The sequence below is a fragment of the Bufo gargarizans genome, chromosome 2, assembly GCF_014858855.1.
Source record: "Bufo gargarizans isolate SCDJY-AF-19 chromosome 2, ASM1485885v1, whole genome shotgun sequence".
Taxonomy (NCBI): domain Eukaryota; kingdom Metazoa; phylum Chordata; class Amphibia; order Anura; family Bufonidae; genus Bufo; species Bufo gargarizans.
This window is the reverse complement of record NC_058081.1, coordinates 478,639,836-478,663,443: the sequence shown is the minus strand read 5'-3', so window position 1 is coordinate 478,663,443 and position 23,608 is coordinate 478,639,836.

Genomic DNA, 23,608 nt, shown 5'->3' with positions numbered 1-23,608 from the left:
AATAGATGCCATTTTCTGTCCTCCCTCTCCAATTGTCTCTGATTAGGATATGGAGCAGGGGGCTTAGGAAGTGGGGTGCGGGCCACAACAGTTGAATTCAGGAGGACACGTGCGGTCTCTGGCCGGATACATGAGTACATAATTCTCACAGAGTTAATTACCACTGAGAGCTCATTATGTACCCAGGGAAATTTCCCTGTAAGGTCTATGGCCAATCCGCCCCCTGAGTATGTCACAATTCATTGTTGGTGGGTGGTCTGAACTCTGGAATCCTCACCAATCATGAGAATGAAAGCCCCTTTGGAAGAATTGTGGGGGATAGTTTATTATCAGGAGAGCTGGCAGAGTATGCTCCCTAGGTGCAGGGAGTAGGGGATCTTGACTTAATAGGAACAGGGATACAACAGATTCTATTTGCATGGCTCAGGAGAAGAGGGTCCCCACATCTGTCATTAGCAGCGCTGGCCTAGGCTGACAAACTCAAAATCCATGTAGGTAGTATATATAACAGCATACAGAAAACGGTTTGTATTACTTCGTGGGGGAGGGGCCCCACATTAAAAGTTTTCCCTGGGTGAGGGATTCTGGCAGTCAAGGTATTCCTTTTTTAATTATTTGGGCCACTGAGATAACAAAATTATTTCTACATCACATTATCTAGAAAAGACAACAATAAGTCAGTGAGTGGAGATCTGATTAGAAGTATCATATGAAAAGGGGAGATTTTGGGGGCGTGGCTGGCCATGACCGAGTGAGGACACGCTCTGAAAGAGCTCCTCTGCATCCCTTGCGAATTTCCTATCCATACAGCCGTTCCTGATGGGCAAGACGCTTAAGAAGGGTAGAGTCCATACAGTGGCTCCCCTGACAGCTTCACAAAGTGATCTCCCCCACCTCTTTGCCTGACATTATGCCTTTCCAGGTGCCTCCACATGCGACCGCTCCGTGGATCTCCAAGATGCCGCCAGTACGCCGACCACACGGCCAGCTGAAGTGCACCTGGACAGACCTAGAAGCCCAGCTGCACAGCCGCTTCAGTGACGCTCCACCTCAGAGCCGCCTCTGCCTGACAGACTTTACCGGAGCTCCTCTCTCCACGTGTGCTACCCAGCACATCGCTGGCACACGTCCCAGACCCTCAGCTGCTCACTGCAACACCACCACTGCCGGCCGCACAGCAGGTCAGTCCCAGGGGTTCTCCCCCATCCTTTCAGGCTGTAGCCTCAAGGGCTGAAAGTCCAGCCACCCCAAGAAACACCATTTTAAGGCCCTTAGCCCAGTCTTTCTGGCCCAGGGGGCCCATATCCGAGATCGAAAATTCCCCACCTCACCACCGGGGGGAACACAGGCGACTTTCTTCTGAATCACTCCACTCCCCAGGCTCAGGAAATATGTCTCGACCACCAGCAGCGGTCACCTAGCAGAACCGCTCCCCAGGCTCACCCCCCTCCTCTCCACTCCCCTGGACCTTTTATGGCCACATCGCCACACTGGTCCTCTGGGTTCTCTTGGGAAGGTCCCCATCTACAGTCGCCGGAAGCAGCACCAATTGGCTCCAAGGCCATGACTGCTTCACCAGCTTTACAAGATCCAGAGTCCATCTCATCCCCTTACGGGAGACTTTCAGCTTCCACAGATTTACCTGACGTGGACTCTAGGCCAACAATGGCCGACCTACACACTCTTATCTGCTCACTGTCCTCTAAGACAGACCTGTCTAATTTCGCTTCCAACATCCTACAAGAGTGTAAGTGGGAATTCTCATAGATCCGCTTTGAACTGACTGCGCTGGACAAGAGAGTTGATTCCGTCACGCAAAACCAAGCATCTTTATCTGCTATTGTTCAGGCCCTCCAGGTTAAGGTCAATCTCACGATGCTCTCTACTTTCCACTCTACATCAACACCTTGATAATATTGAAAACCACAACCGCCGTAACAACATATGGCTTAGGCGCCTGCCTAAATCAATAACGACACCTGATCTGCTGCACACAATCGTGGGAATATTCAATAAAATCCTGGGCCGTCCGCCAAACTCCCATATAGAAATCGACAGGGCCCATAGAGCCCTAAGACCTCCCAACCTGGATGGATGCAAGCCAAGAGATGTCATCTGCAGGATCCACTTTTACGTCATCAAAGAGCAAATACTTAACAAGGCGCGGCAGTCCTCTCCCCTGACTCATGACGGAATACCTATCACACTATTGCAGGACCTCTCTCGCCATACTTTGTCACAGCGTGCCACCCTGTGTCCTCTTCTGGACCTCCTCCAAGACCGGGGAATTCCCTATCGCTGGGGCTATCCATTTGCCCTTTTCGCGGGCCCTAAGGGACATGTTGCAGTTCTCCGTAACCCAGCGGACCTACCACATTTTCTTCAACAACTGGACCTGCCACCCGTAGACCTAGGTCCCTGGCCATCTATCCTCAAGCCTACTCCGACACTACCTGGTCATCCACGACCCGCTTAGACTGCTAGCACCCAGGCCCAGGGACTAACAGGGTCACCTCCTCGTGGTAGAAGACAACGACGATCTGTTGTTCACTGACGGGGATCCCCATCACGCTCCCCCCAATAGTTTGAAGCTTATAACTAACCGCTATGGTATTTGATTAGAACGTGACTACTCCCTCGTAGTCACAGTATACAGTATATGCTACCGAGTTCCAGTTCATAAGATGTTAGATGTACTCTCTTATTGCAAGATATATATAAAGAAGAAAATAAATGAATCGCACATCCAGCTGCTATGCTTTGATCTAATCCCTGCTACTTTTGCAGAAAACAGCACTAAATAACGCATGTGTACCACCTCCTATGCTACATGCTAAATGAGGCATTAGTGTACATTTTGATCAAAAGGCATAAGCCCACTCACCATGCCAAGGTAGCCTCTGTGAGTGGGTCCTACTCTAAAATTGGCGTGGCGCTGCACGTCGACCACCGACGCTGTGGCGTCAATCCGGCAGGCGGCGGGACCCAGAAGTCAAACAGCACTTCTGCTGCCCGACTATGCCATACCTAGCACTGGGCCCCACCAACCCACCAGAAAAACAGCACAGTGGTCCCCGTGCAGTACCGCACCATGTGAACAGTTGTCAAAGCTCACCTTATCTGAAGTTCTCAGGAACTCCAACTGAGAATATGGTAGGTTCATTTAACCCTCATGCAAAATACCTTGCTAATTAAAATCATTAGTGTACATTTTGATCAAAAGGCATAAGCCCAAGGTTGCCTCTGTGAGTGGGTCCTACTCTAAAATTGGTGCTGCGCTGCACGGCGACCACCAACGCTGTGGAGTTATTGCTTGATATGTTGAACATTATCATTTATTACTGTAAAGAAAAGATTATATGAAAAATCTTAATAAAACTTGAATAAGGAAAAGGGGAGATTTTAAGGGGATATTCCCATCTCAGACTTTTATAGCATAGCAATGGGATACATCTATCTATTCTATCTCCAGAACAGGCTGCCGGTTGCAGCTTATGGACACACATGCATGACTATCTCCATTTACTTCTATAGGAGTTTTGAAAACAGCCAAACACAGTTCTTCCTGTGGATGCATCATTAAAAGTCAAGATGGGAATATTTTAAAATATTTTATTATTTTTATTCTCATTCTAGAAAGTCAAAAAGAAAAAAAAAACACTATATTTTATTTAATAGCAGTAACTAGATTTTAAAGTATATTCACAGTACCGTAATTTATTATCTACGGAGGGCAAAAAATAATTGCTGTTCAGAGACCTTGACATTTTTCAAGAAGAAGATAATGTCAAAGAAAACACAATAACAATTTTAAAGAAATGCTTGGAATTTTTTTATGCTTAGATTTTGTGTGTGAGTAAGAAGAATTATTACGCACCATTGACCAGAATGCGTGCTATAGCACACCATATAAGTCATCACAGCCAAGCTTCTATGAAGTCAACCTGGGGTAAGAGAGCACCAAGTTTTATATATGTCATCATGGGGGCTGGTACAGAAATTACTGACTTCTTTGGCCTAAATTAAGTTTAGTTGAAATGGGACTCGAGTCAGCTACATTGTAACAGGTTATGGGGGCAATTTCCTTAACCTGGCCTCGTATTATCAGATACTGTATAGTAATTATGACCAATGATATTTTATGATAATGGGTCAGACTGGCCCACCAGAGAACCAGTAGATCCACAGTACGGAACTACTAATAAAACAGGGCCCCAAAAGTCAACTGAGTTGACTGGATATACCATGTGTAGTCTGTCTAGCTATAGAGGGGCCCAGTAGGAAAAAGGACCCACCATCATTAATCAGGAAAATGTGTCCTAATGTATATTTCTCTGCATATAATGTTCTCTTAACTATTGTCATAAGTTTTACTGCTACATAGCAAGGGACCCATATACTTTTCTTGCACTTTTTCTGTCTGTTTCTGAACCAAATATCCTATTAACACCTTAAGGACCCGGCTCATTTTCACCTTAAGGACCAGGCTATTTTTTGCAAATCTGACCAGTGTCACTTTAAGTGGTGATAATTACATTTTGGGATGTTACAAGGCTTAGAAGTTTGGAAGTGTGGCGAAACCAACCTCGCCACTGGGTTTTGGAGAGGCCTGTTTAAATGCCTCTTGCCTCAGGATTATGGCCCATACTAACTTTTAAACCCCTGAAACTATTCCAGTGAATTTTGGATAGGTTTGTCCCCAAGTTATACTGTTTAAATTGATGTAAGTTATATGTATGGACAATGTAACCTCACAAAGTTGTAACAATTTATAATAAGTGTAACTTGTCAGCTTGGGAGGAATATGCTGGGTGTGTTTCTATTATCCCATTGTGCCATTGTCCCATTGTGTGTTTAAATGGTGATGTCTGTCCTGTTGTCTCCACATGTGTATTGGCGATCTCCCTTTGTCCTGAGAGATAATTGGATTGCCCTCGGTTGTCTCCGGGACAGAGAGGAGGAAACCATGATGCATTGTGGGGATGTGTTGTATCTGTTCTGTGTCGCAGTCTCCCTTCTGGTCCTCTAGGGGGCATGAACGATTGTTTGCTGTACTGGCATTGTGTGTGTTGTAAGATATTGATTGGTTGGATTTCAAAACCCTGTGGGCAGTACTATGTTTGGTTTTTATGAATAAAAGAGGCTGTACCTGAAGTACAGTCAGACCACTGCTTGACCCTCAACACAGAGCCTTGTCTCGTTCTTGGGGGGATTCCCTGTATGCTGTTATAGACTGATTGCCAGGAGTGTAAGCTGATTGTATGCTTTTCCTGTTCGTCTGCTAGCAGCTATTCGCGAGGTTCCAGTTTGGAGTGCTATTTTGTATCCAGTTCGGGAGTTTGGTGTTCTGCAGTAGCTGTGCCTGTCTCTCAGAAAGGGGCATATCGCCTAAATGGATTTTAACCCCTTGTCTGCTGAAACGGTCTGTTACAGGAAGCAAATCTTGAAATTGTTCTGAACTTTTCAAAAACCCAATTTTTAGAGACCAGTTCAGGTCTGAAGTCACTTTGTGAGGCTTAAATAATAGAAACCACCCAAAAATGACACCATTCTAGAAACGACACCCCTCAAGGTATTCAAAACTGATTTTACAAACTTTGTTAACCCTTTAGGTGTTCCACAAGAATTAATGGAAAATACAGATACAATTTCAAAATTTCACTTTTTGGGCAGATTTTCCATTTTAATAAAAAAAAATTCCAGTTACAAAGCAAGGGTTAACAGCCAAACAAGACTCAATATTTATATTTATGGCTCTGATTCTGTAGTTTACAGAAACACCCCATATGTGGTCGTAAACCACTGTACGGGCACACGGTAGGACACAGAAGGAAAGGAATGCCATATGGTTTTGGAAAGGCAGATTTTGCTAGACAGTTTTTTTTGGACACCATGTCCCATTTGAAGCCCCCCTGATGCAAAAGTGACTCCATCTAAGAAACTACACCCCTCAAGGTATTCAAAACTGATTTTACAAACGTTGTTAACCCTTTATGTGTTCCACAAGAGTTATTGGCAAATAGAGATGACATTTCTGAATTTACATTTTTGGGCAAATTTTCCATTTTACAATTTTTTTTTTCCAGTTACAAAGCAAGGGTTAACAGCCAAACAAAACTCATTATTTATGGCCCTGATTCTGTAGTTTACAGAAACACCCCATATGTGGTCGTAAACCGCTGTACGGGCACATGGCAGGGCGCAGAAGGAAAGGAATGCCATACGGTTTTTGGAAGGCAGATTTTGCTGGACTGGTTTTTTGACAATATGTCCCATTTGAAGCCCCCCTGATGCACCCCTAGAGTAAAAACTCCAAAAAAGTTACCCCATTTTAGAAACTACGGGATAGGGTGGAAGTTTTGTTGGTACTAGTTTAGGGTACATATGATTTTTGGTTGCTTTATATTACACTTTTTGTGTGGCAAGGTAACAAGAAATAGCTTTTTTTGGCACCGTTTCTTACAAAATTCATCTGACAGGTCATGTGATATTATTATAGAGCTGGTCGATATGGACGCGGCGATACCTAATATGTATACCTTTTTTTATTCATGTAAGTTTTACACAATAATATAATTTTTGAAACAAAAAAAAAATTCATGTTATAGTGTCCCTATAGTTTTTTTTATTTTTTGGGCCATTGTCTCATGTAGGGGCTCATTTTTTGCGGGATGAGGTGACGGTTTGATTGGTACTATTTCGGGGTACATGCGACTCTTTTGATCACTTTTATAACCTTTTTTGGGAAGTAAGGTGTCACAACCAGACAGCTGAGAAGCTCTGACAGAGGCCTTTCAGAACCTCCTCCTTGAGTTTTCTTTGTTGTGATATTCAGTTCCTCATCTCGTTAGCCTCTCTCAGCTGTCATGTAGTGGGACTGATTGCTTCCCTTTAAATTCCTCCCCATAATGCTTTACTGGGCGGCTTATACTTCTTCCTGGAGTGTGTGTGCATGCTGATCCTATTTCCCAGTCTGCTACTAAGTTAAGTGCTGTACATTTATCTGTTATTTTCTGTTTGCTGGATCAGGTGACCCTGACTCCCTCCGTGTCTGGTGTAGGGAGCCGGTGGTCGTGTCCCCTCACTATTGTAGGGTGTTCAGGTGTTATATAGTCGAGGTACGTGGATATGCAACCATCCACCTTTGGGATTTTTGCATAGGCTGAGCAGCCAGGGAAAGTGCCAGCTCTTGTGCAGGGGTCTCCATTTTGGTTCCTCAGCTTTGGATCCAGTGAGTCATATATGCATGTTGCATTGTCTTGTTTCCTGTACACCGTCCGTAACATAAGGTGGGCAAAATTTCAATTTCCTGATAGTTTTTATTTTTTTATTTTTATGGCGTTCACCATGCGGGGAAAGTAACATGACTGTTTTATAGATCAGGTCGTTACGGACGCGGCGACACCTAATATGTGTAGTGTATTTAATTTTTTTAATTTTTATTCAGTGATAAATGTGATTTTATTATCTTTACTTTTTTTCACTTTTTTTTTTTACTTTTTTGGGACCCAGACCCACTTGGTTCTTGAAGATCCAATGGGTCTGATGTCTGTATAATACAGTACAGTACAATATATATTGTACTGTACTGTATTTTACTTACACTGAACAGATCTATGCTTTTAGCATAGATCTGTTCAGCACCATGGACAGCAGGACGCCTGAGAAGGCGTCCTGTTGCCATGGGAACCTTCCCCGTCTGCCACAACTGAGCAGACGGGGAAGGGGAAGGAGGAGAGCTCTGTTCCCCCATCCATCTGGGGGCTGCAAAGGCACAGCAGCCCCCTTATGGCAGGGGGGGGGGAGCTCCCTGACTTAACCCTTTCCATACCGCGGTCCGTACGGACAGAAACTACATAAAGCGCTGCAAACCGCAGGTCTGAATTGACCTGCGGTTTGCAGTGATCGCCGATATGGGGGGGTCACAGGACCCCCCTCGGCATTGACCCTGGGTGCCTGGCTGTGTGTAACAGCCGGCACTCAGGGCTGTCACCATTTCTGCAGACATGGTGACAGTTTAATGCCAGGACGAGTATACTCGTCCTGGAGCGCTAATGCCCTCGCTCCAGGATGAGTATACTCGTCCAAGGTCCTGAAGGTGTTAAATCTTATTGATGTTATGTCTTACATGTGCAATGATAACAAACATTTCTGTGAACGTGCACATGTCCTGTATAAACAGAGGGTGGGCCCTCAGAATTATTTCCTCTGCTGGACCCAAGAAAAGTCAGTCCGAGGCTGCTATGATAATCCACAGTCATGAAAAAACAAAGTACACCCTCTTTGAATTCAATGGTTTAACATACCACGTGGGCAAAAAACATCTAGTCCCTAGAGGATCTTAAAATTCGGTAAATATAACCTTAGATGAACAACACATGAGCAATTCCAATGTGTCATCATTTATTTAACAAAAATTAGGCTAAAATGTAGAAGCTGTGCGTGAAAAATTAAGTACATTCTTACGGTTTCCCTAGCAATCAAGAGGGTATGTAGCGGCCTGGTGTTTCTAATCAAATGCCCTTGATTACTTGATCGTTAGCAAGTGTGACTACCCGTATAAAAGCAGAAGTGTTGGCAGTTTGCTGGTCTGGAGCATTTAGGTGTGTATTAAACAACTATTTGAAGTCAATCATTCATTCTACAATGAGAAAGATTATTCACAAGTGGAATATATTGAATACATATTACATGTTCTAAAAAGAACATGGTACCACTGCTTAAGTTTGCAAAGTTGCATCTAAACAAACCACAAGACCACCACAACAAACTGCAACACCATGTTTGGTGGAACACAAAGATCTCATACCAACTGTCAAGTACAGTGTTGGAGGAGTGATGATTTGGGCTTGTTTTGCAGTCAGAGGACCTAGACAGCTTCCAATCAAAGTATTCTAGAGACAAGTATAAGGCCCTTTAACCTTTTTAGGACATAGGGCGTATCGGTACGCCCTGATGTCCCGATCCTTAAGGACACAGGACGTACCGATACGTCCTATGCATTTCCGATCACCACCACTCGGCGGGCACCTGGGGACAATGCGCCGGGGGGTCCTGTGACCCCCCTGTGTAGGCGATCGCAGCAAACCGCAGGTCAATTCAGACCTGCGGTTTGCAGCGGTTTTGGAAGTTTCTGATCCCCGTGGTCTGTGACCGCGGGGATCAGAAACTTCAAATAACCTTTATTTTAATGTTTAACCCCCCCCCTGCTGCCCTCTTTGTTATCTGCCGGCGGGCGCATCGGGGGGGGGGGGTGCGTGGAGTGCGGCAGTGCAGCAATGCGGCAGTGCGGACGGGCGGTAGTTGGGGGGGCAGGCAGGCATGCGATCATCTGCCCACCCCCTCTCTCAGGATGGCCGAGCGGTTTACAGAGTATCAGCACATTGCTGACACTCTGCTTGAAATGCCTGACATCTGTGCTGGCACAGATGTCAGGCGTTTAAACCCTTCCATGCCATGGTCCGCAGGGACCGCTGTACAGGGAGTGCAGAATTATTAGGCAAATTAGTATTTTGACCACATCATCCTCTTTATGCATGTTGTCTTACTCCAAGCTGTATAGGCTCGAAAGCCTACTACCAATTAAGCATATTAGGTGATGTGCATCTCTGTAATGAGAAGGGGTGTGGTCTAATGACATCAACACCCTATATCAGGTGTGCATAATTATTAGGCAACTTCCTTCCTTTGGCAAAATGGGTCAAAAGAAGGACTTGACAGGCTCAGAAAAGTCAAAAATAGTGAGATATCTTGCAGAGGGATGCAGCACTCTTAAAATTGCAAAGCTTCTGAAGCGTGATCATCGAACAATCAAGCCGTTTCATTCAAAATAGTCAACAGGGTCGCAAGAAGCGTGTGGAAAAGCCAAGGCGCAAAATAACTGCCCATGAACTGAGAAAAGTCAAGCGTGCAGCTGCCAAGATGCCACTTGCCACCAGTTTGGCCATATTTCAGAGCTGCAACATCACTGGAGTGCCCAAAAGCACAAGGTGTGCAATACTCAGAGACATGGCCAAGGTAAGAAAGGCTGAAAGACGACCACCACTGAACAAGACACACAAGCTGAAACGTCAAGACTGGGCCAAGAAATATCTCAAGACAGGTTTTATGGACTGATGAAATAAGAGTGAGTCTTGATGGGCCAGATGGATGGGCCCGTGGCTGGATTGGTAAAGGGCAGAGAGCTCCAGTCCGACTCAGACGCCAGCAAGGTGGAGGTGGAGTACTGGTTTGGGCTGGTATCATCAAAGGTGAGCTTGTGGGGCCTTTTCGGGTTGAGGATGGAGTCAAGCTCAACTCCCAGTCCTACTGCCAGTTTCTGGAAGACACCTTCTTCAAGCAGTGGTACAGGAAGAAGTCTGCATCCTTCAAGAAAAACATGATTTTCATGCAGGACAATGCTCCATCACACGCGTCCAAGTACTCCACAGCGTGGCTGGCAAGAAAGGGTATAAAAAAAGAAAATCTAATGACATGGCCTCCTTGTTCACCTGATATGAACCCCATTGAGAACCTGTGGTCCATCATCAAATGTGAGATTTACAAGGAGGGCAAAACAGTACACCTCTCTGAACAGTGTCTGGGAGGCTGTGGTTGCTGCTGCACGCAATGTTGATGGTGAACAGATCAAAACACTGACAGAATCCATGGATGGCAGGATTTTGAGTGTCCTTGCAAAGAAAGGTGGCTATATTGGTCACTGATTTGTTTTTGTTTTGTTTTTGAATGTCAGAAATGTATATTTGTGAATGTTGAGATGTTATATTGGTTTCACTGGTAAAAATAAATAATTGAAATGGGTATATATTTGTTTTTTGTTAAGTTGCCTAATAATTATGCACAGTAATAGTCACCTGCACACACAGATATTCCCCTAAAATAGCTAAAACTAAAAACAAACTAAAAACTACTTCCAAAAATATTCAGCTTTGATATTAATGAGTTTTTTGGGTTCATTGAGAACATGGTTGTTGTTCAATAATAAAATTAATCCTCAAAAATACAACTTGCCTAATAATTCTGCACTCCCTGTATGGAAGAGGTTAAGAGGGAGCTCCCTCCCTCTCCCATCGGGGGCTGCTGTGCCTTTTCCCCATCACCCACTGCTCTGCTGTGGCAGCGATTGATGGTTACCATGGCAACCAGATGCCTTCACAGGCGTCTGGCTGTCCATGGTACTGATCAGAGGCTGTCCATTGTGCTGATTAGACTTCTGCTAAATGCAGACTTTGTAAAGTGAAAATACAGTACAGTACATTATGTATAGACATCAGACCAACTGGATCTTCAAGAACCAAGTGGGTCTGGGTCTAAAAAATGTAAAGAAAGGTGAAAAAAAAAGTAAAAATAAAAAAAACACATTTATCACTGATTAAAAATGAAAAAATTCCCTACACATGTTTGATATCACCGCGTCTAGAACGACCTGATCTATAAAAATGGTCATGTTACTTTACCCGCACGGTGAACGCCATAAAAAAATAAAGTAAACTATGATGAAATTGAAATTTTGACCACCTTACTTCCCAAAAAAGGTAATAAAAGTGATCAAAAAAGTTGTATGTACTACAAAATAATACCAATCCAACTGTCACCTCATCTCGCAAAAAATGAGACCCTACCTAAGATAATCGCACAAAAACTGAAAAAAATATGGCTCTCAGAATATGAAGACACTAAAACAGGATTTTTTTTGTTTAAAAAATAAAATAATTGTGTAAAACTTACATAAATATAAAAAAGTATACATATTAGGTATCGCTGTGTCCGTAATAACCTGCTCTATAAAAATATCACATGACCTAACCCCTCAGGTGAATACCGTAAAAAAAAAAACTGTAAAAAAAGCAATTTTTTGTCACCTTACATCACAAAAAGTGTAATAGCAAGCAATTAAAAAATCATATTCACCCCAAAATAGTGCCAATCAAACCGTCATCTCATCCCGCAAAAAATGAGAACCTACCTAAGATAATCGCCCAAAAACTGAAAAAACTATGGCTCTCAGACTATGGAAACACTAAAACATGATTTTTTTGTTTCAAAAATGAAATCATTGGTGTAAAACTTATATAAATCTAAAAAAGCATACATATTAGGTATCACCACGTCCGTAATAACCTGCTCTATAAAAATATCACATGACCTAACCCCTCGGGTAAATACCGTAAAAAAAATTTAACTGTGTATAAAAAGCTATTTTTTGTCACCTTACATCGCAAAAAGTGTAATAGCAAGGGATCAAAAAGTCATACGCACCCCAAAAAAGTGCCAATCAAACCATCATCTAATCCCGCAAAAATAATACCCTACCCAAGATATTCGCCCAAAAACTTTTAAGACTATGGCTCTCAGACTCTGGAGACACTAAAACATGATTTTTTGGGTTTAAAAATGAAATCATTGTGTAAAACTTACATAAATAAAAAAATAGTATACATATTAGGTATCGCCGCGTCCGTGACAACCTGCTCTATAAAAATACCACATTATCTAACCTGTCAGATGAATGTTGTAAATAACAAAAAATATAAACGGTGCCAAAACAGCTATTTCTTGTTACCTTGCCTCACAAAAAGTGTAATATAGAGCAACCAAAAATCATATGTACCCTAAACTAGTACCAACAGTACTGCCACCCTATCTCGTAGTTTCTAAAATGGGGTCACTTTTTTGGAGTTTCTACTCTAGGGGTGCATCAGGAGGGGCTTTAAATGTGACATTGTGTCAAAAAAAAACAGTCCAGCAATATCTGCCCTCCAAAAACCGTATGGCATTCCTTTCCTTCTGCGCCCTGCCGTGTGCCCGTACAGCGGTTTACGACCACATATGGGGTGTTTCTGTAAACTACAGAATCAGAGCCATAAATATTGAGTTTTGTTTGGCTGTTAACCCTTGCTTTGTAACTGGAAAAAAAATTATAAAATGGAAAATCTGCCCAAAAAGTTAAATTTTGAAATTGTATCTCTATTTTCCATAATTCTCGTAGAACACCTAAAGGGTTAACACAGTTTGTAAAATCAGTTTTGAATACCTTGAGGGGTGTAGTTTATTAGATGGGGTCACTTTTATGAAGTTTCTACTCTAGGGGTGCATCAGGGGGGCTTCAAATGGGACATGGTGTACATAAACCAGTCCAGCAAAATCTGCCTTCCAAAAACCATACGGCGCACCTTTCCCTCTAGACCCTACCGTATGTCCGTACAGTAGTTTATAGCCACATATGAGGTGTTTCTGCAAACTACAGAATTGGGGCAATAAATATAGCATTTTGTTTGGCTGTTAACCCTTGATTTCTTACTGGAAAAAAATGGATTGAAATGGAAAATTTGCCCAAAAATTTGAATTCTCAAATTTTATCTCCATTTGCCAATAACTATTGTGCAACACCTAAAGGGTTAACAAAGTTTGTAATTCTTGTAGAACACCTAAAGGGTTAACACAGTTTTTAAAATCAGTTTTGAATACCTTGAGGGGTGTAGTTTCTTAGATGGAGTCACTTTTATGGAGTTTCAACTCTAGGGGTGCATCATGGGGGCTTCAAATGGGACATGGTGTAAATAAACCAGTCCAGCAAAATCTGCCTTTCGAAAAACCATACGGCATTTCATTCTCTCTACAGCTTTACCGTGTGCCCGTACAGTAGTTTACGACCACATATGGAGTGTTTCTGCAAACTACAGAATCAGGGCAATAAATATAGCATTTTGTTTAGCAGTTAATCCTTGCTTTGATACTGGAAAAAATTGATTAAAATGGAAACTTTGCCAAAAAAAATCCAAATTCTGAAATTGTATCTCCATTTGCCATTAACTCTTGTGGAACACCTAATGGGTTAACGACGTTTGTAAGATCAGTTTTGACTACCTTGAGGGGTATAGTTTCTAGAATGGGGTCATTTTTGGGTGGTTTCTATTATGTAACCCTCACAAAGTGACTTCAGACCTGAACTGGTCCCTAAAAATGTTTTTTTTTTTAAATTTCTGAAAAATTTCAAGATTTGCTTCTAAACTTCTAAACCTTGTAACGTCCCCAAAAACTAAAATGTCATTCCAAAAATGATCCTAACATGAAGTAGACATATGGGGAATGTAAAGTAATAACTATTTTTGAAGGTATTACTATGTATTATAAAAGTAGAGAAATTAAAACTGGAAATTTGCAATTTTTTCAAACTTTTTGGTAAATTAGGTATTTTTTTATAAATAAAAATGAATTTTTTTTACGTTATTTTATGAGTGTTATGAAGTACAATATGTGACGAAAAAACAGTCTCTGAGTGGCCTGGATAAGTAAAAGCGTTTTAAAGTTATCACCACTTAAAGTGACACTGGTCAGATTTGCAAAAAATGGCCTGGTCCTTAAGGTGAAATATGGCTGTGTCCTTAAGGAGCTAATCAACAGCTAAAGCTTGGAACTCATTCATGCAACAGGAGATGAGCGAACCAGTCGAGATTTGTTTCGGGTCCGGTTCAACAAATTTTGTAAAAGGTTCTGGTCAGATACGAATCCGTTCGGGCCAAACTGAAAGTTTCTCCAATTGCCCTGAAAGTTAGTATATGACCCACTCTAGCCTCCTAAGACTATAGTTTTTAGGAAATCTCTTTTCATTAATTTTTTATGATTTTTTTTCCTTCTCTCCTCTCCCCTCCCCAAGCACTGGCACGAAATGACAGCAATAGTGAATGCTGTCTGAGTGACACTGACATACATACAGTTGCAAGAAAAAGTATGTGAACCCTTTGGAATGATATGGATTTCTGCACAAATTGGTCATAAAATGTGATCTGATCTTCATCTAAATCACAACAATAGACAATCACAGTCTGCTTAAACTAATAACACACAAATAATTAAATGTTACCATGTTTTTATTGAACACACCATGTAAACATTCACAGTGCAGGTGGAAAAAGTATGTGATCCCCTAGACTAATGACCTCTCCAAGAGCTAATTGGAGTGAGGTGTACCAGCCAACTGGAGTCCAATCAATGAGATGAGATTGGAGGTGTTGGTTACAGCTGCCCTGCCCTATAAAAAACACACACCAGTTCTGGGTTTGCTTTTCACAAGAAGCATTGCCTGATATGAATGATGTCTCGCACAAGAGAGCTCTCAGAAGACCTACGATTGAGAATTGTTGACTTGCATAAAGCTGGAAAGGGTTATAAAAGTATCTCCAAAAGCCTTGCTGTTCATCAGTCCACGGTAAGACAAATTGTCTATAAATGGAGAAAGTTCAGCACTGTTGCTACTCTCCCTAGGAGTTGCCATTATGTAAAGATGACTGCAAAAGCACAGCGCAGACTGCTTAATGAGGTGAAGTAGACTCCTAGAGTGTCAGCTAAAGACTTACAAAAGTCTCTGGCATATGCTAACATGCCTGTTAGCGAATCTACGATACGTAAAACACTAAACAAGAATGGATTTCATGGGAGGATACCACAGAGGAAGCCACTGCTGTCCAAGAAAAACATTGCTGCACATTTACAGTTTGCACAAGAGCACCTGGATGTTCCACAGCAGTACTGGCAAAATATTCTGTGGACAGATGAAACCAAAGTTGAGTTGTTTGGAAGAAACACACAACACTATGTGTGGAGAAAAAGCGGCACAGCACACCAACATCAAAACCTATCTGTGAAGTATGGTGGTGGGGGCATCATGGTTTGGGGCTGCTTTGCTGCATCAGGGCCTGGACGGATTCCTATCATCGAAAATGAATTCCCAAGTTTATCAAGACATTTTGCAGAAGAACCTAAGGCCATCTGTCCACCAGCTGAAGCTCAACAGAAGATGGGTGTTGCAACAGGACAACGACCCAAAGCATAGAAGTAAATCAACAACAGAATGCTTTAAACAGAATAAAATACGACTCCTTTTTTTTTATAGTTGTAGTTTTTTTCCAATCTGAACTTCCATCTGAAGTCATGATTCAGATGGAAAAAAATGACGAATATATTTATCGCCCATAAAAATTAGCATTACAAAAATTCGCAATCGACACTACTCCTAAAGTCAAAGATATTCCAGCCTTCTCATTGGCCCACAAGCTAGAAGCAGGGGGGATCATGTGTATCACTGTGTTTACATGAACAGAATAATAAAAAAATTATCCTGTCGTTTGAGCGAGTGGGTCCAAAACAGAGATAACATGTGATGGAAATATTTTCATGTCTTCTGTGTTTTGGACCGACTCGCTCAAACGACAGGATCATTTTTTTGTTATTATTCTGTTCTTCTGATGGATCAGAAGAATGGAAAAATAGACAGTAATGTCTACATGGCCAAACAGGGACACTAGTGGTGAGGGTGGCAACAGCATGAAGAGTCACAATAGTGGCCCCAGAACAGCAGTGGCAGTAACAGTACAATATTGTGGCAGATCACAATAGTGGCCCCAGAACAGCAGTGGCAGTAACAGTACAATATTGTGGCAGATCACAGTAGGGGCAGATGGCAGTAGAGGCAGCAGGTGTGTGGCATCAGGCAGGTGATATCAGAATAGTGGCAGCAGCACGTGGGCAGAAGTAACAGGCCATTTGTCACAATGGTCTGGTGTGGCAGTACACTACAGCAGTGGCGAGTCTAGGAACAATATATAGGGGGGCACAAAGATACCACAGTCAAAAATTGGGGGCACTAATAATTTTCACCACTTAATCATACTACTGAAAAAAAACAAAATAAGTATATATAAATAAGATTACAAAATACAAGAATATTGCGGTATGCAGGGATACCTTTATAATAAAACAATTTACTTACAAAAGAAGCTATTCAGTCGTCTTTCCCCTCCTTTCTGTCTCTCCTCAGTGCGCATGCGCACTGTTATGGGGGATCTGTGGATGACACACTGTTATGGGGGCATCTTTGGATGACACAGTGTTATGGGGCATCTGTGGATGACACTGGTATTATGCCTCTTATGCTTTAAACAGAATAAAATACGACTTCTGGAGTGGCCCAGTCAGAATTCTGACCTCAACCCGATTGAGATGCTGTGGCATGACCTCAAGAAAGCGATTCACACCAGACATTCCAAGGATATTGCTGAATTGAAACAGTTCTGTAAAGCGGAATGGTCAAGAATTACTCCTGACCGTTGTGCACGTCTGATCTGCAACTACAGGAAATGTTTGGTTGAAGTTATTGCTGCCAAAGGAGGTTCAACCAGTTATTAAATCCAAGGGTTCACATACTTTTTCCACCTGCACTGTGAATGTTTACCTGGTGTGTTCAATAAAAACATGGTAACATTTAATTCTTTGTGTGTTATTAGTTTAAGCAGACTGTGATTGTCTATTGTTGTGACTTAGATGAAGATCAGATCACATTTTATGACCAATTTGTGCAGAAATCCATATCATTCCAAAGGGTTCATATACTTTTTCTTGCAACTGTAGCTATAAATAAATGCACATTTGACAGCGTTAATATGCACAGTGTTTAAAAAGACATTGCCCCTGCACATGTCTCATGTTTTCATGTTCCAAAGCTTCTACAAATTGTCCATGATCGGGGACAGATGATGTTTAAGCACACATGGTGTTATGAGATTTTTTTAAAAGTGGCTTCAGGGAACGTGATTAGAGATGAGCGAAGTTTTAGAAAATTTGATTTGGTTCGCTTCGCCGAATTTTTCCAAAAGATTTGCTTCGATTCAAATGAATTTGTCACTCAGGTCTATCCTAGCCTGCAGTTAAACTTTAGGGAGAATGTATCCTGGTGTACATCACTGTGCAATGCAGCAACATGCATAGCTAGTCCTTTCTGGTAGCGAAACAGTTACTGTGCGTTTGAATGACAGGCAGGTCACATATAGTGATGAGCGGCAGGGGTCATATTCAAATTCGCGATATTTCCCGAATATTTCGTAGAATTCACTTCTATGGGGCCTGCGTTGCGTGGAAAACGCACAATATAGAGCATGCTGCGATTTTCACGCAAAGCACAAGTGATGCGTGAAAATCACCGCTCATGTGCACAGCCCCATAGAAATGAATGGGTCCGGATTCAGTGCGGGTGCAATGCGTTCAACTCACGCATTGCATCCGTGCGGAATACTCGCCCATGTGAAAGGGGCCTTAGACAAAGAAGATTATAGCACTATATTAGCTAAATTGCTCTATATTCATATTTTTTTTATATTTGCCATATTGCTATATATTCCTGTTTTAGAATATTATGAATATTCAAAAAAACTAATATATAGCACTATATAGAATATATTAGTTTTTAGAATATTCATCGCTTTTTTCCATCTGAAGTCATGATTCCTCCCTGCTTAAGTTACTTAAGCAGGGAGGAAACTTAAGCAGGGAGGAATCATGACTTCAGATGGAAAAAAATGACGAATATTCTAAAAACGAATATATTCTATATAGTGCTATACATTAGTTTTTTTTTGAATATTAATAATATTCTAAAACAAGAATATATAGCAATATGGCGAATATATAAAAAAAAAATATATAGAGCAATTTAGCTAATATAGTTACTTAAGCAGGGAGGAAACCTAAGCAGGGAAGAATCATGACTTCAGATGGGAAAAAAATGACGAATATTCTAAAAAACGAATATATATACTATAGCTGATATAGTGCTATATTAGTTTTTCAGAATATTCATAATATTCTAAAACAAGAATATATAGCAATTTAGCTAATATAGTGCTATAACCTTTTTTTTTATAGTTGTAGTTTTTTTCCAATCTGAACTTCCATCTGAAGTCATGATTCAGATGGAAAAAAATGACGAATATATTTATCGCCCATAAAAATTAGCATTACGAAAATTCGCAATCAACACTACTCCTAAAGTCAAAGATATTCCAGCCTTCTCATTGGCCCACAAGCTAGAAGCAGGGGGGATCATGTGTATCACTGTGTTTACATGAACAGAATAATAAAAAAAATTATCCTGTCGTTTGAGCGAGTGGGTCCAAAACAGAGATAACATGTGATGGAAATATTTTCATGTCTTCTGTGTTTTGGACCGACTCGCTCAAACGACAGGATCATTTTTTTGTTATTATTCTGTTCTTCTGATGGATCAGAAGAATGGAAAAATAGACAGTAATGTCAACATGGCCAAACAGGGACACTAGTGGTGAGGGTGGCAACAGCATGAAGAGTCACAATAGTGGCCCCAGAACAGCAGTGGCAGTAACAGTACAATATTGTGGCAGATCACAATAGTGGCCCCAGAACAGCAGTGGCAGTAACAGTACAATATTGTGGCAGATCACAATAGTGGCCCCAGAACAGCAGTGGCAGTAACAGTACAATATTGTGGCAGATCACAATAGTGGCCCCAGAACAGCAGTGGCAGTAACAGTACAATATTGTGGCAGATCACAGTAGGGGCAGATGGCAGTAAAGGCAGCAGGTGTGTGGCATCAGGCAGGTGATATCAGAATAGTGGCAGCAGCACGCGGGCAGAAGTAACAGGCCATTTGTCACAATGGTCTGGTGTGACAGTACACTACAGCAGTGGCGAGTCTAGGAACCATATATAGGGGGGCACAAAGATACCACAGTCAAAAATTGGGGGCACTAATAATTTTCACCACTTAATCATACTACTGAAAAAAACAAAATAAGTATATATAAATAAGATTACAAAATACAAGAGTATTGCGGTATGCAGGGATACCTTTATAATAAAACAATTTACTTACAAAAGAAGCTATTCAGTCGTCTTTACCCTCCTTTCTGTCTATCCTCAGTGCGCAGGCGCACTGTTATGGGGGATCTGTGGATGACACACTGTTATGGGGGCATCTTTGGATGACACAGTGTTATGGGGCATCTGTGGATGACACTGGTATTATGCCTCTCATTAGCCCCAATTATGACTCTCATTAGCCCTCATTATGACTCTCATTAGCCCTCATTATGCCTCTCATCACCCCCATATCAGCCTCCATGCCTCTCATTAGCCCCATTATAAGCCCTTATGCCTCATTAGCCCCTATTATGCCTCTTATTAACCCCCATTATGCCTCTCATTAGCCCCATATCAGCGCTTATGCCTCATTAGCCCCCATTATTAGTCCTTTTGCCTCATTAGCCCCTATATGCCTCATTAGCCCCCATTATGCCTCTCATTAGCCCCCATATGCCTTATTAGCCCCCATTATGCCTTTCATGACCTGATATTAGCCCCCATGCCTCTCTTTATCCCCTATATCAGCCCTTATGCCTCATTAGCCCCCATTATAAGGTCTTATGCTTCATTAGCCCCATATGTCTCCTATTATCCCCCATTATGCCTCTTATTAGCTCCCATTATCAGCCCTTATGCCTTATTAGCCCCCAGTTATCAGCCCTTATGCCTCATTAACCCCCATTATCAGCCCTTATGCCTCATTAGCCCCTATGCTCCTATATGTCTCATTAGCCCTATTATGCCTCATTTTTTATAAACTAAAAAAACACTTACCTCTCCTGCTCCTGGACGCCCCCTGCAATTTTCTTCCTCCTCAGTCGGCTGTGCTCTGAACTGGCGCGCACAGCCGACAGCCGAGGACCAGGAAGCGGTAAGTACAAAGCGTTCACCGCTTCCTGGTCCTTCAGTACTAATGAGTGCTTCCATAATGGAAGTGCTCATTAGTATTCACCAGCCATTGGGGCTCAAGAGGCAGCGCAGCTGCCTTGGGGACTCAACGGGGGGGGGCACTCAGTAGGGCAAGGAATAACATGGGGGGGGGCAATTGCCCCCCCTTTCCTCCCTGTAGCGACGCCACTGCACTACAGTCAGATGATTACTGCCAGAATGATCTAGTCTGTTGTTGTGCACCGGTGCATCCGGCACCTGTGTCTGGAAATCCTGGTTGATAAACCTTGGTATCTCAACATTTTGGGGTAACTATGCCACCCACTGCACTAAAAACCCGGTCTGATGTCACACTACTGGCCGGGCAGAAAAGCTTGCCTAGGGCAAACTCTGACAGCTGCGGCCACAATTCAAGTTTGGCTTCCCAGTAGTCTAGGGGATTTTGGATCTGGGGTGGCAGATGCAATGCAAGTATGCCTCCACCTGCTGGTTCAGGATCTGCTCTATGTCCTGCTGCTGCTGGGTGATTTTTTTCAGTAGGCAGGTGAATAAATGTGCTCAGAGACTAAAGACTTACAGCCAGAGCGGCAGTGAGGGTTAATGGCGATTTGTCTGATCCATTTATTCTCTTTAGAGGTACGAGACAAGGGTGTCCACTGTCACCGCTACTTTTTGCAGTGGCGGTGGAGCCCTTGGCGGAAGCTTTGAGAATGTCCGCTGCGGTTAAGGGTCTCCAATACGGACCTAGAACAGAAAAAGTGGCGTTGTACACTGATGACTTGCTTTTATTCTTGGATGATTGGGAGCGATCCCTTCCTGCTGCAATGACAATCATTAATCAATTTGGGACTATGTCTGGGTTGGTCATCAATTGGTCAAAATCCGCCCTATTACCCTTAGGTAGTAATATGTTAGGTCTTTACCTGATACAGGAGGGCTGCAAGTGGTGTCATCCCTAAAGTATTTAGGAGTGTGGGTAACTACAAATTTAGGTGACTATGAACGTTTGAATTTAGTGCCCATGCTAGGTGAGTTTCGAAAGAAAATACAGGCCTGGAGCAAATTGCCTTTGTCGGTCATTGGTCGGGTCAATCTCTTGAAAATGATACTAATGCCGAAACTTCTATATCTCCTCCATAATGCGCAGGTTTGGATCCCACTTAGGTCCTTTAATACTGTTAATGCAATATTCAGAGATTTAATATGGAGGGGAGGTGTGCCAAGGATTAAACTTTCAACCCTGCAGAGACTTAAAACACAGGGAGGTTTGGCGGTGCCGGATCCCTGGTCTTACTATATTGCAGCCCAGCTACAACATCTCAGGGGATGGGGAGATGAGTCCCAATTGAATAATTCAGGTCGTATTATTCAATATCTAATACTACGCACTAGCTTATTGTCGCCTTTGGAGGATGGATCTTTTCATTCTCATGGCGCTCAATATCCTGTGATATCCATGATACATAAAATTTGGTGGAAAGCTAAAGAAAAATTGAGTATTACGGGGTATAATGCTCACACACCTATATGGCCCAATCATTTGTACCCTGAACTGAATAAGGTTAGTGGAGTGCAGCAATGGGAACAGTATGGACTGGGTAAGATGGCTCAATTGTTTCTAGGTGAGGCATTGAAAAGCTTTGAGGTGTTGAGGCAGTAATTTAGTATCCCTCATAGATACTTTTATGTATATTTACAGCTAAGGCATGCTATTCAGACTCAGGAGAGGAGGGGGAGGATACGGCAAGCAGCCAGGTGCTCTATTATTGAGTATAATGTATGGGCAGGGACCACTAGTGGGGTGATATCCCTTTATTACAACACGCTCAGGGCGGAAGTTGATAAGTCCAATCCACTACAGTTGTATGAAAAATGGAAGACGGATATTGAGAACCTGACGGAGGAGAACTGGGAGAGGATTCTCACTGATTTACCAACGTTATCACTAAGCGAGTCTTCTAGGATTTCTCAATTGTATCTCCTACATAGGGTTTATAGAACACCTGTATTGTTATTGAAAATGGGCTATAGGGAGGATGATAAGTGTCCACATTGTAATACATCGGGTGCGAACTTGATTCATTTAATGTGGAACTGCCCACGCTTAAGGAGGTATTGGATGGAGGTAGTGGAGCTTGTCAATAGGGTTTTTCAGGTGAGCTTGGAGGTTAACCCATTAACTTGTTTACTAGGCCTTGTGATAGTGCCTAGGACCATGTTGAAAAAGAAAGTGGCTATTATGAGAGTATTGTACCAGGCAAGGAAAAGCATAGTATTTCATTGGATAGATGAGTTGGCCCCCACTAGCCAGGAAGTAGTGAGTAGGGTGCACGCACTTGTTAAATTGGAGGAATATGTTTACCTGAAAAGGGATTTGAAAAAGAAATTTGAAGCAATTTGGTCCTCGTGGATTTCGCATTATGATCTGTCTTAGATGTAGCTGTGAACTTTGACTGGAGTGCCAGACATGAAGGATGTTGATGCATGTGAGTGGTGAGATGTTAGATGGTGGTTGATGTCTGAATGCTTGTGCCGAAACGTTATGTGGGTATGGCCGGGATTATGGCAATCCATGAAGTCGTATGCCCTGCCTCAGAAGATTGGACGGTGATACCTTCAGATGACATCGCGAACTTACAACTATGGACCATACCTGACGTCTTCTAAGTGACTGTGCTTTGGGAAGGGGGGGAGGGATGGAGGGGGGGTTGAGGGGAGGAGGGGTTGTTATTGTTTGTATTTGTATAATACATTTACCTGAAAAACAAAAATAAAAATTATCTGATCAAAAAAAAAAATGACTTACAGCCAGGTCCATAAATATTGGGACATCGACACAATTCTAACATTTTTTGCTCTATACACCACCACAATGGATTTGAAATAAAATGAACAAGATGTGCTTTAACTACAGACTGTCAGCTTTAATTTGAGGGTATTTACATCCAAATCAGGTGAACGATGTAGGAATTACAACAGTTTGCATATGTGCCTCTAACTTGTTAAGGGACCAAAAGTAATGGGACAATTGGCTTCTCAGCTGTTCCA